At 38.5% G+C, this 14622-nt stretch overlaps 1 protein-coding gene across 4 annotated transcripts in view; it reads right to left on the bottom strand.

Annotated features, from left to right (window-relative positions):
• Positions 1-14622, bottom strand: part of AKAP7 (A-kinase anchoring protein 7) — a 154120-nt gene that overhangs the window by 65555 nt on the left and 73943 nt on the right. The gene's annotated exons all lie outside the window — the stretch shown is intronic.

Genomic DNA, 14622 nt, shown 5'->3' with positions numbered 1-14622 from the left:
TTGTATTCACTGAAATAGTCCCCGTGCCTAGCACGCTGCGTGACACAGAACTGTGTGCTTAGTAAATAACTGTCACAAATGCAGAAGATCGAGTTTCCAAGAAAAGGGTAGTTGATGACATCAAATGCTGCTCACTGCAAGTTCAGCAAGAGTGAAACCTAGTGGGTTTCTTTTGGTTTGGGGAGTAGGAAGCCCTGAGACAGACAGAGCTGACGTGCGTCCAAAGGAGCTCTGCTACTCTTTAAGGTGTGGTTTTGCTTCAGAGTCCTCATCTGTAAAGTGAAGTTGATAATGGAACCTACTTCAAAGAGTTGGATGGACTAAATAAATGAACTTATAGAATTGTTTATAACAGTGAAATATAGTAAAGGCTATCATATTTACATGATAAATGCTATTATATGTTATACACAACAATCTACATATAATCTATATACATATGTAATAGCTACATATTAATATACATATATTATATGTACATATAATATATAACATACATATTTATTAATAGTGAATTTTAAGGAATAATTTCAGTTGAGGTAAGGTTTCAGAAATGTTTTAAAAAGGTTCTCAGTAAATGGAAACTTACAATTCTTGTTTGTCTTTTAAATGCTTTTTCCAAGTGTACATATGTGCTGGTTGGTGGGTGGGGGAGGGGGGACGTAGGGCAGGATGGTGTCATTCTCTTAGACCAGGCAACAGAAGACTAGTCATAATGTCACAGGAAAAAAAAGAACTTCAGTTTTCAAGACATCTATGCCAGTGTTGGCTAGCCACCATAATTTCCATTTTGGTTTCATAAGGTGTCATTATTTCTTTAAAGTAAGAAATAAGGGAAACATAACAGTGACAATTCACAAGTCTTATTTAATTTTGGCAAAAAGGACCAACCATTTTTGCAAGAATTCTTCACAGATGACTTCCAACATGAGTCTTTAAGGAGAGAATTTTTATTAGAGAGTGGAATGGAATTAATTCTTTAAGTCATAATTTACAGAGAGAACTGTGGTTCAAAAGGCATGCCTTGGGGGCACTGAAATTATGTTCTGAACAGAAAACATCTTCAGTGATAAAGAATCTAGAAATACATAAGACTCTGCTCTGTCTGATATATAATATTTAACATGATCTTTGTTCTCTAGGGGATTTTCTGTTTGGCAATGTATTTCTTCTTCTTTTTTTTTTTCAGGCTCTTTTCCCCATAAAAAATATGTATCTTTTCTAATAAAATGTATCTGAATTGGTCTCACCACCCAGCTACAGCAGGTGGTGGTGTTTTTTGTTTTGGGTTTTTTTTTTTTTTTTAAGAAAGGACTATCATTCTAAGAAAATAAATGAGCATATCAAAATTGCTAATCATTAAGGGTAAGGCTAAGAGGCTCCTATTTTCTTTTCTTTTCTTTCTTTCTTTCCTTCTTTCTTTCTTTTAAAATGTATTTCTTTGGGAGAGAACATGCATGCTTGAGCAGGAGAATCTCAAGCAGACTCCCCGCTGAACACAGAGCCCGACGCAGGGCTCCACCCCACAACCCTGACATCGAAACCAAGAACTAGATGCTAACCCAACTGAACCAGCCAGGCACTTCAAGGTTCCTATTTTCTGGAGAAATCCACTGAGTTGCCAAAACAGTCCCAGAGATAGCACCCTGAAAGGGTCTAGTTTAAGCTAAAGAGACTGTGTTAGCATTATTATGAATATTATTATTTCATTATTTTCATGCTTCATGTTTTAGACCCCCCACATTATTTTCTGCTCCCTTTCTGCACAGGCCAAACCCTTTCCCAGGTACCTTGTCATTTAAGGATCAGTGGAAGTATAACACATCAGGAGAGCCCAGAGAAAATTACAGAAGCGGTTAAAAACAGAAACATTTGACCTGTAAAGGCTAAGAGAGTGGGGACTATTTCAAAGGTAGGGAAACAATGTGTAGGCTAACTTCCACCAAACCACGTGAAGGGGGTTGCACCCCCAGAATTGTGGACATGCTTGGTGACTGCCTAGGACTAAAGCTGAATATTATTTTTGCCTTGAACCTAGCAGGACAGGGTATATTTTCAAGGGTTTCTCATTTATAATTTTACCCAATACAACCAACATATCAATTACGCAACATAACACTGAAAGACAAAATAGGAAGTTAAATACAAGATATCTGACTTTGAAACAATAAATGAGTAGCAAAAAACATCAAACAGAAAAACTTCTCAAGACTGCCTTAATTAGGTTTTACTTTCCTTTAGCCTAGTTTCAGGCACAGTTAAAGAAGTATTATCAGTGATGCTCAAAGCTACTTGATAATCTTTGATACAATGTACCAAGAAACCCTGATAATTTCATTCTTGACTGTAACTTGGCACCGAAACAGCCAATACAGGAAAAATGCCACTGAGACCATGATGAGTATTTTTAGAATCATCTGAAGCTGCATCTGCTGAATAATGGAACCTATTTACTCAAGAAGCATTCACAGTATCACTTACATTCAGCTAAATGATGTGTGTAATTTAATATGTACCAAAGAAGACTCAGACTTATGTTATACACCAAATTCTATTTTCAATATGGAAGTAAAGAAAGCCATGAAGTATGAAAATTCACTTTAGCTTCCAATCTCAATATGAAAATCATTCTAAGGTTCTGATAGATAAAATTTAATTTAATTTCTATGACAAAGTTATTGTGATCAGAGGAACAATGAAATAATCAGTTTCTTTAAAAAGGTTAAGACTTTTAAATAAATAGCAGATAATTTCTGATCATAACTTGTTATCTTACAATAATCATGACTTCTATGATGAAAACAAATGGGCTGCATATCAGACAAAGGAATTATATCTCCTACTGATGTAAGCTTGACGTTCTTGGAGCTCTGCTTTGCTTTCTAATAGTTTACTCCTATTTTAAGTGCCTATAAAGAAATGTATGTTTCCTGTTGTAATGATGTGAAACCAAAATTCAGAAATAAATGAAGAGCCAAACAAAACTGGTTTTGTCAATTTGGGGATCAGCTGGTCAAAGATTGGTAATCTTTTTATTCATTTATTTATTCATTCATTTATTTATTTGTTTATTTTTAAGATTTACTGATTGGGCAGCTGGGTGGCTCAGTCAGTTAAGCGTGCCTTCAGCTCAGGTCATGATCCTGCACTCCCAGGGGAGAGTCCCGCATCGGGCTCCCTGCTTAGCGGGGAGTCTGCTTCTCCCTGGGCCCTTCACCCTGCTTGTTCTCTCTCTCACTCTCTGACAAATATAAATAAAATCTTTTCTAAAAAAAAGATTTTACTTATTTATTTGAGAGAGAGAGTGTGTGCACACATGTACACACACATGCACAAGCAGGGGGAGGAGCAAAGGGAGGAGGAGAGAGAGGATCTCCAGCAGACTCCCTGCTGAGCACAGAGCCCGACTCGGGACTTGACCCCAGGAGTCTAAGATTGTGACCTGAGCCAAAATCAAGAGTCAGATGCTTAACCTATTGAGCCATTCAGGTGCCCTAAGAACAGTAATCTTTTATACTCATTTCCATAATTAGGAAAGTTTATGAATCTGTAGTAGTATAGCATTAGTGAAAAAACTAAAATCATTTCTAATGGTCACTGCCCCTAATGAAAATTACATATTGTCAATTCAAGGTTATTAAAAGGACATTTTTTTAAAGATTTTATTTATTTATTGGAGGGAGAGAAAGAATGAAAGAGAGAGAGAGAGAGCATGGGGGGAAGGGTCAGAGGGAGAAACAGATTCCCCACTGAGCAGGGAGCCTGATGCGGGATTCGATCCCAGGATTATGACCTGAGCTGAAGCCAACTGAGCCATGCAGGTACCCTAAAAGGATATTTATATTGACATGGGACTTCTCTGAGGCAAATCTTACTTTATAATTCTTAATGGCTCCCTCCTTCATGTCTTGGCATAACTACACTTTTCATTATTTGCATTGTTTCATTTCCATCTTCCTCCTGATACAAACCCCATGATTACCTTCTTGTCAGCTGCAGCCTTCCCTCAGCCCTTCTCAGTCAGAACTGCAGTCTCTTTCCATTCAGGCTCTGTTCCATTCAAGCCTGTTCTTGATAGGGTTGGTGGTAGACAAAGGAACCTCACCACATGAGCTACTGGACTCTAAAAGAGCATGGTGATTTCAGATCCTGTATCCAGCACCCCTGGGTGAGAGCTGCCTGGATGCCTTCCTGTGTCCTCGCCTACCTGTCTGGTCACCCCTCAGGGCTGGGCTTTGCCTTGGTCCCCTTTCCAGTATGCCCATTTGCTGCCTGGGTGAGGCCCTGATACCCTACCTCGTGCCTGTCACTAACTTCAGAGATAATAAAGTAGGAGTGATGGAAAACAGAAAAGGCAATGGTACTTTTCTCATTGTTTGGAGCCAATCTGAATACAAATGATGCTCTATCATCTGTATAACAACAGTAATAGAAAATACGTAATACTGGGGCGCCTGGGTGGCTCAGTGGGTTAAAGTCTCTGCCTTCAGCTCAGGTCACGATCTCAGAGTCCTTGGATGGAGCCCCGCATCGGGCTTCTGCTCAGCAGGGAGCCTGCTTTCCTCTTCCTTTCTGCCTGCCTCTCTGACTACTTGTGATCTCTGTCTGTCAAATAAATAAATAAAATCTTAAAAAAAAAAAAGAAAATATATAATACTATGTACAGGCTCTGTTCTAAATACTTTTATTAACTCATTTAATAATCACAATAATTTTATGAGATTGGTACTATTATTACCCCCAGAGAAGGATACTAAATCACAGAGAAATTAGGTCACATATAAAATACACATAGCTAGTAAGAAGTGCTGTGATTCAGATTCAGGGTAAGTGGAGAGCACAGACAAAGTGAAAAGAATGTAATGATAATATTCAAGCTCATCATTATTTCCTTTAAAATATTTAAATTCTAAGGCTATTAATCACTTGTAATATATAATCATATATACCACCATATTTCTAAAACCAATGTGAAAATTACTTTGGGAATCTCTAGCATTCTAAAAATACCCACCTTTAACATGCTGCATTAATATTAATAAATCAAGTGATAATTGTATGTCCATTACAAATGAATTTCATAGAGGAAAATGAGAAAGAATTCACAAATGTTACTTATACATGGAAAAAATGATCTATTCCAGCCTATAAAAAGAACTCTTCTTATACTGTCAAAACCCAAATAATCGAGTAAAATATTGGCAGAGATTGCATTTTCTTCTTTTTTTTTTTAAGATTTTATTTATTTGCAAGAGATCACAAGTAGGCAGAGAGGGGGGGTGGGAAGCAGGCCCCCTGCTGAGCAGAAAGCCTGATTCGGGGCTTGATCTCAGGACCCTGAGATCATGACCCAAGCCAAAGACAGAGGTTTTAACCCACTGAGCCACTCAGGTGCCCCGAGATTGCAATTTTTAATTAAACCAGCTGTTTGAGTATACAGTATTTCTCAATTCTTCATTTTTCTTTATGATGGAGCATCACCATGCGGTTTTTAGATAATCCTCAATCCCTCTATTTATAAATTTGTTTTCAGCACTTCTGCCTTGTTTAATCTTGAGGCTTTCGGAAAAGAAACAGTAGCAACTCTTTGCCCTAGCATTAGCTCTAATATTTATAATATTATACCTGTCAGCAAGCAATAAGTAGACAACCAGCTATTGTCTGGGCTCTATGTCTTTAATCTACTGTTGACACCTCCTTCTACCTATCTTAACACTTTGCGGGAGCTGAATGATTCTTGATGGCATCAAGTGGCAGGGAAAGCCAGCACGGAGTGAAGATGGCGTCTGATTCCTAATAGTGCAAGCCACTTCACAAAATCACCCAGACAATATGCTGCCTGGTTCCATAAGGTGGTGGCGTCAGAACAGAAGAATCCACATTTAGTTCATTTATACTAATGACATATTAACCAAAGAGCTAACAGTTTGATGGTATTAAGGACATTCTCAAGGTCACCAGCTCCCTGGAAAATTACATATGCTTATTCTTTGTCTACGTAGCAAACCTCTTAGTTCCTCCTCCAGCCTTCTTAAGGATAGCATGAGAGAGCATACATTGTTTGGCCATGTGACTATTATATTCGCCTGTGGCTTTTCTCATTCCACTGAAACAAAGAAAGAATCTCGCAAGTGAGGCATCCAAGACTGCTTCCTTTGTGGCTCAGTCTGAGCTGGACTCTCAGTTCCCCTTGGTCCAACCCCAGCTGTGTACTTGGCTCACCACAGTCTTGTGGTCACTTAGATGTAAACAAGCTGCAGCCTGCTCCTCCCTGTCACATCTGTTTTCCGAATATTTTGCTGTTTGGAACAAATAACAACCTGTTCTCCTGAATTCACCAACCTAGCCATTTATTTCTATAAACTAAAGATAAAACATAAAATACCCCACCTCAAAATTTCTCACCATATGTGGTCTATTAACTCACAACTTTTTTTAATCAATTAATTAACATGTTGCATATTATTAATTTCAGAGTAGAGGTCAGTGATTCATCAGTTGCATGTAACACCCAGTGCTCATTACAACCCGTGCCCTCCTTTATGCTCATCACCCAATGACCCCATCCTCCCCACCATCTCCCTCCCCTCCAGCAGCCCTCAGTTTGTTTCCCATGATTAAGGGTCTCTTGTGGTTTGTCTCCCTCTCTGATTTCATCTTCTTTTATTTTTCCCTCTCTTCCCCTATGTTTATCTGTTTTGTTTCTTAAATTCCATATATGAGTGAAATCACAGGATATGTCTTTTTCTGATTGACTTCTTTGCTTAGCATAATACCCTCTAGTTTCATTCACATCATTGCAAATGGTAAGATTTCATTTTTGATGGCTGAGCAATACTCCATTGTATACAGATAGCACTTCTTCTTTATCCATTCATTTATCGATAGACATCTAGGTTCTTCCCATAGTTTGGCTATTGTGTACATTGCTGCTATAAACACTAGGGTGCAGGTATCCCTTTGAATCAGTATTTTTGTATCCTTTGGATAAATACCTAATAGTGCAATTGCTAGGTCACAGGGTAGCTCTATTTTTAACTTTTTGAGGAACGTCCATGATGTTTTCCAGAGTGGCTGCCCAAGTTTCCATTCCCACCAACAGTATTCTACCAAACTCTCTTCACTCACAGCTTAATCTTAAATGTTCTCCTTTAATCAATAGCTTTCCCTACTAATCAATACTTCCCAGCATGAAGTAATGCCAGCAAGCCATTGGTGTAAAAAATTCTTAGGGTCTCAACAATCAAACAGGAGAGTCAAAAACTGTTCAGAAAATACTAACAGTTATAATTTATCCTCTAACACTGGCTTATATACTGTAACATACTTATGGTTGAATGTGTTCTGATTTTATAGCCTAGAGGTCAAAATCATTCACCTAAATTGGTTAGATTGTCTATAGACAGAACTCCAGACCTAATTGTAGCCTCAGATGTGATCCAAATGAGAGCTACGTACCTAGATAAAGGGGGTCATATATTTGACAAAACAGTTTAATGTATGCACAGACATCACTAACTGTAGCCTTCTAACGTTAAGCAAGAAAGACCTAGAACGTGTTTGTAGCTCTTCACACTTCTAGTGCACCTAGTACTTGCTTCTTTTCCCACTATCTTATGAATTAATGAATGTCCTTGGTTTTTTTCCCATCAACACTCTTCCTTCCTGCTGCCTCCCCATCATTCTCAATAGAGCACTATACTTCACTTGCCCAGGCCTACTCTGTGCACACTACTTAGGATGGAAATCCCTACCTACCAGAGGAAGGTGTCCCAACAAGGGAATGTGATGAGAAGTGAGTGAAAGAACAGGAAAGAAAGAGTAATACTAAGATGTACACTGAGTGTGCTATAGGTTAGGAAATGGAATGAGGTTGAAAGGTGTTCAATGATACAAGCCTTTTCACTTTACTTGCTTGGAAACATTCCATGAATATCATTTTAGATAAAAGAGAGCTTGGTAGGAAAAAAAAATAATTACTTATGAAACAGTCACTAAAGATAAAACCTGGGAATCATGTATACCTCTTAATCTAATTTCAAAATTAGTATTTCTCTCCAGGTAGAGCAAGAAATGTGTCCAATGACTTCTTTTAATATGATATACGTTGCTATGCAAAATAGTTTTATATATAATATACAATTGGAATCTTTGGTCCTCATCTCAAACTTAATCACATTTAATGTGAAATCCCCCTGTGGTATACTTTTGAAAAATAGAATTACAGAGATTACATAGTTTCCCTAATGGACTCACTGTCAGTATATACCTATGAATATGAGATTACACATTGCTTCAAAAATAAATTACAGAGAGAAGGATACCAGACTAACCAGAAATTTTCATACAATATTCTCTTTTAGAAATTTTATAAATTAATTATCTTTTCAAAATTTCAAAAACCAAATATAGACTAATAAAATAAGCAGTGGTTTGGTAGGGGAAAAAAAACATTTTTTTAATGGAAAAGTTAAGGAGAAGCAAGGGATTATCTTAGGATAATGCTAAGCAAAAGATTGCATGCGCTGGTATATTCTTTGGCTATATCTGGTTTCTGCCATCACGGTGGGCTGGGTCTCAAGAAAGCTAAACTGACCACACCTGATACCATTCCCTCCATATCCACTGCACCTACCACACATCCACCTCTTCCCATCACACATACCCCGCCAACAGGGATTACAGTTTTAGCCCCTGCTGGTCAGGATCTGTGTCATAGACTGTTACAATCGACGGAGACAGGTATGTGACAGGACTTCCACACCCATTCAGTTTATTATCACGTGACCACTCCCCCTGCCAACACACACACTTAATTCCACCGAATTAAGTTCTAGAGACAGTTGTGCTGGAAGTCCAAGAGTACAAAGTTCTCTGTCTTACCATCATTCTCAGGGAGGGTGAGAAGTAAGAATCCAAGAGGACCAAATCCTGAACAGTGCAATGAGTATACACAGGGAGAGATGTGGCTGAAGGTGCAGGCCACCAGAGGGGGTCATACAGAACATTCTCCCAGGCAATGGCTTGGTAAGATTTCACAGTAGTGCTGGAGACCAAACATGAAATTACTGTGCAAGAAATGTCCTGGTCCAAATAAAGTTATGTAACAAATTATGACCATCAACTTCAGCTGTGGGGAAAGCAGTAGCTAAAGAAGAAAGTCTTTATACCCGTCATCAACTTGAGGGCAATGTACAACCACAGTTCTACTTAGACAGCCTTAAAGATGGGTCTCCAAATGGTATCAGTTTTGGCAACAATAAAAATGGTGCCATCAGGTAGTTTTTAGAGGATGAACCCTTACTGCAGGAACTGAGCTGGAGTGCCTGTCATCACAAGTGACTAGTCCCTTAGGTGATATGTGCAAGTTTTGTTAGGTCTTCAATCATACTTGTTAGGTCTTCAATCACACAAACATGAAGTTTGACCCTGGGAAAGAGGCTACTAACATTTTTGTCTCTAATTTATTGGAGTAACCACGTGAAAGAGAACTGAGCAATTTAGTAATTCAAACTAGTATTACTCTGCTTTTAACAGTACTTTTCTTTGAAAGAATAATATTCTAATGAGTGGTCAAAAGTAATCAGCTCAGATTAGGAATATAATTCCAATGTAAACTCGTACAGTTTTGGATTGCAACCTTAGTTTCCCCTCAAATCTAATTCAGGCTCTTAAGAAAAACATACAGCTTTATCTTCTTTTCTTATGCAAGCAATTAAAATTCACAAGAGCTGGATAACCACTCTCCAGTAGTGGAGAAAATCTTACGACCATCCAAATAATGCCAGCTGGTTTGTTTTTATGCGACTAGTCAAGTGGGTAAGAAATTAGCTACTATAACTAAACAAAATGATTCTGTATCAATACTATTTGGGAATAAAGTTTAAGTTTTCTTGATCATGTGTTCTATTTTGATTTAACCATAATCAATCCACTGCGGTCCTTGCCAGTTTCATACAAGATCATTGTGCTCCAGGGTCGCCTGGGTGGCTCAGTGGGTTAAGCCTCTGCCTTTGGCTCAGGTCATAATCTCAGGGTATTGGGATCAAGTCCTGTATCAATCGGGTTCTCTGCTCGGCAGGGAGCCTGCTTCCTCCTTTCTCTCTCTCTACCTGCCTCTCTGTCTACTTGTGATCTCTCTCTGTCAAATAAATAAACAAAATCTTAAAAAAAAAAAAAAAAAGATCATTATACTCCAGTCAGTCATTAACTGGGAAAATGAAATTAACAGGTTTCAAAATGCCTACAAAAGACTAGTTAAGAAAAAAATTTTCCCTTGGACGCCTGGGTGGCTCAGTGGGTTAAGCCGCTGCCTTCAGCTCAGGTCGTGATCTCAGGGTCCTGGGATCGAGTCTTGCATCGGGCTCTCTGCTCAGCATGGAGCCTGCTTCCTCCTCTCTCTCTCTCTGCCTACTTAATGATCTCTCTCTGTCAAATAAATAAATAAAATCTTTAAAAAAAAATTTTTTTCCCAACACTAATGGTAATAGCTGAGATAGGACATGTATATTTTAATACAGTTAAGCCAAATCCATGCAATTCTAATTACGTTGAATACTTTGTTATTGCATATTTCAACGCTAGTTCTAAAACTGTTTCTTAAATTACATTTAAGTCAGAATATTGTCTATAAATAAAAATGTTGGAAAATAAGTAAAAATGTCCACTGAATCTGGATGTTTGAAGCAAACATATCATGTAGGCCTGAATTATCAAGATCAACATTTCCTAAACCATGTTCTGCCAAACACTAGTGCTACAAGACAGTCAATGAAAAAAGGACTTGCTAGTCAAGTACATCTGGGAAATGATGCTGAGGTGAACTAAATGTTCAAAATATTCACTGCCCCTTCCTGTAGTGTCCCTTATTGCAAGTACATTACACATCCTGCTTTGTTGAATTCAGAAGGAACCATGTGTCTTGCCTTGGCCAATAAGATGTGAGCAGGAATGATGTGACTCATTTGTGAGCTTTAAGAATCAGCTTGGGATTTGCCAGTTCCCTTTTCCTTCTGCCAAAAGACCAGCATGTTCCTACACAGAGGCTGCTCAGCGCAGGTCCTCCATAAAGACAATGCACAGCAGAGCCACACCTGACCCACATCTGTGAGCAAAAGATCAGTCTTTCTTGCTGTAAGCTCTTGAGAGTCATGATAAATATCAGCGGTTCAAAATTCCTAGGAAGTATTGGAATAGAGAATCAGATTAACTTTATTTAACCCAACACTGCTAACATTTGCTTGATCACAGCATCTTTGCCTCACGTAAAACCCTGAGAGATATTCCGTGAGAAAAATTTCAAGACATACTAATGAAAATACTTGCTTCAAATCTTCATGCCACTTTGCACAGCCTTAAAATTAGGTTGACTGCGTCATTTCTTCTAGAGTTTTCAAAATCTCTAACAGAATTAGGGCCAACCAGGGCATCATTTGTTTCTCTGACATTAGTCCATTCCTAGAATCCTCCCTTAAATAATTCAGCTGTCTATACTCTCCCATATGCTTCAATTTTAAAGATGTATAAAGTAATAAACAGTTTCAAACAAACATTCAGTTTACCTGTGTACCATTTTCAATTGTTAAATAATTGCAAACTCAGTGTGGGTTTTTTTATTTAAGAGAAAGACCGCACAACAACACGAAGTTGAAAAATGCATTAGTAACATAAGTGAAGTCACTTGCTATAAATAGTGCTCTTTGACACACAGTAGATGACACAGTTGACTAATGGCACCTAGAATATCTCAGAAGAAATTATTATTCCATCTCAGGGCAGATTTCACTGGACTTTTAGTTTTAAAAAACCATTAAAATGAAGAGATGTTTGCTGTGTTCTGTTTGTTTACTGAATTTTAATTAAGAAAAATCCAACTCCACTCTAACCTCAGATCTAAGTGCACCTGGTCATATGAAGAAATTTGAAAACAACCAGAAACCATGAGGAATTAAGTCATTCGTTGTTGGGAGATTCAGGACTAGCTTACTGAAGCAATGTGCTTTATCTTGTACCAAGGAAATTTTGAGACAAGCTTTTGGCTGGAAGAATAAGGACTTGCGGATCCCTATAGCGCCCCCTTTCAGGGAAGGGGGAAAGGAAGTGGCGGGGCAGTCCTGCAGGCTCCTCTGCTCAAGGCTTCTTCCCCACTGGCTCCAGGGAGGGACTCTGTTGAATATGGGCACTGCCTCTCCACTGCAAGACCTGAGACACTTCAATGCTGTGGGAGGGACTCTCTCCTCTTCGGAAACTAGTGCTTCCTGAGATTCACTTCCTCTGGGCCCCCTTTCACAATTTCTCTACCTTCTTAGGGTAGAGTCCTCACCCTCTGGGAATGAAAATTTCCTGATCATTTCTGCATCTGCCACGTAGAGGTCTGTTCCTCCCTGTATAGTCTTCCGCATCCTGAAGCAGCTTCTCATGAAAGTCCTGCTGGTCCCCGATGCTTCTACTGGTACTTGCACATCATTTGCTTTTTACAAATTCTTCTATGTCCTACTTGCACGGAAAATGCAGCTTGTGATAGTTTCCCCATTGTCTCTACTGCTCTGTGCAGTTTCCAGGATAAAGGAAAGAGCGAAATCTAAGTTGCTACCATCTTCCTATACTTAAAGACTTTCCTCCTTTCTGCATACAAGAAAACCTATCTGAAGTTTAAAAAACAACAACAACAACAAAAACACCAAAAAAAACCCTCTATGTGGAGCCAAATTTTCCTATTTCGTTAAAATGTTCATCTTATAGACATTTCAGAATAGCACAGGAATCAGGAGTCAGTAACACTAAACTCTTTCTTTAAGTATGAGTTAGCAAAGGTCAAGAGAGGTTATAAGATTTGTCCAATGCTAAACAACAAAGCTAAAAATAGAAAACTCATGTTCCTTCAAATTTATTACAGACACCTCCTTAAGAAGGAATAGTCTTCTATTCCTAAACTAAACTAGTATTCCTGAGTTTTAAAATCACTTTTAAAGACGCATTATGATGCAGACCCAGGAAAGTGAGGGGTAACTAACTTATACCAGCCCACTTAACAATTAACAAAATCCTGAAGGGTGTTTGGGTGGCTCAGTTGGTTACACATCTGCCTTCAGCTCAGGTCATGATCTCAGGGTCCTGGGGTCAAGTCCTGCATCAGGCTGCCTGCTCAGCAGGGAGTCTGCTTCTTCCTCTGCCCCTCCTCCCTGCTTGTGATCTCTCCTCAAATAAATAAATAATTTTAAAAAAAAAAAACTGAGAAAATTTCTGTTACAGTCTTGGTCCTATATATCGAATCCCCAAACAATCCAGAGGCTAAGTTTTCCCCCTTACCTACACTGTCAGAACATAACCTGCATCCATATGCTTTCCTTTTCCACTTCCCGGTTTCCTTCTCCCTACGTCCCTCAGCCTCATCATTTTAGGGTCCAACACTACCCCTCTGCCCATGCTTTGGGCATATCAAATTCTGCATTCAAAACAAACCCATCTAAGTGACAGTAGTAACTAACAGTTTCAAAGGAAATCATTTCTTTCATTCTGAAGTTCTCTCATTGTCTAATTCTGTGAAGAGCTGATAAAAGGAAGTGTCAGTCAATTAATAAACTGCAGCTTTGATAGTGTAGTGCTATCTGAGTAATTTGAAAGAGTCACAGATCAGGAAATGTACCTAAAAAGGCCAGAGAACAATTAATGCTTAAATACAACTGATTTATCCATGACACGATCACATTTATTTCTTGAGAAATCTGGATCTGCATTAAGATACATGTCTGATTTGAAACTGGTCTTCTTCTGCCACCAAGTGTTAGCACACACTTCTAACCAACCAGTTTTTGCAATGGTTAAATCAGAGAAATACAAGGTCACTCGATGAGAAAAACAGATCTAAAAGAAGGGCAGTATAAAAAGCACAGAGGTGAACAAGTTGCAGACTAACAACCTAAAATAAATATATTTCAAGAAAAACTCTTGAATTTTAGTTACTATTTTAAACACGTGGTAATTTAGTAAGATTCTCTGAGGCTCCGTTCATTTAATGAAACCACAACTCTGAAAGCACAATGATAATCAAACTCGCTTTAAAATATATAATAACTACTTTCGATATTCTCTTATGCAATATACCCTACTAGAATTTCATTCAACTAAGAATATGCAAAACACAGTGACTAAATGCCTCCTAGTGTTAGGAAAATAGACAATGCCAAGAAAAATCTTAAGTTTCTCAGAATCTAAAGTCAAGCTCAGTTCTAAGCTTGGGAACCAGAATACCAGCCTGTAGCAGAGGAAGATCTGTACCAGGAGATGAGAAAGGAGTTTCTGTACTTTCAAAATTCTGAATCACAATCCATAGAACTTTTGGTCATCCCATGGGGCTTCTGGTTAATTCTACTGAATAGTATTATCTACAAATAGGAGACTACCAAAGGCTGGCACCCCAGAAGCCTAGGGACTTCTGAAGCCAACACTCAGTACCACTGGGAAATCCTCAGACTAGATCTTTCTGACCATTCCAGTGGAGGTCAACATTCATTCCCTGCACCAGACATCTGTCCACACCTTTTATGTCAAGCTGTTTTACCTTCATGAACAGACCGATATGACTCAAACTTTGAATATTTTTTTATACTGGCATGGATAACA

Source organism: Mustela nigripes, chromosome 5, assembly GCF_022355385.1.
Source record: "Mustela nigripes isolate SB6536 chromosome 5, MUSNIG.SB6536, whole genome shotgun sequence".
Classification (NCBI taxonomy): Eukaryota; Metazoa; Chordata; class Mammalia; order Carnivora; family Mustelidae; genus Mustela; species Mustela nigripes.
The sequence above is the reverse complement of the archived record's forward strand: the minus strand, read 5'-3'. Positions and strand labels throughout refer to the sequence as shown.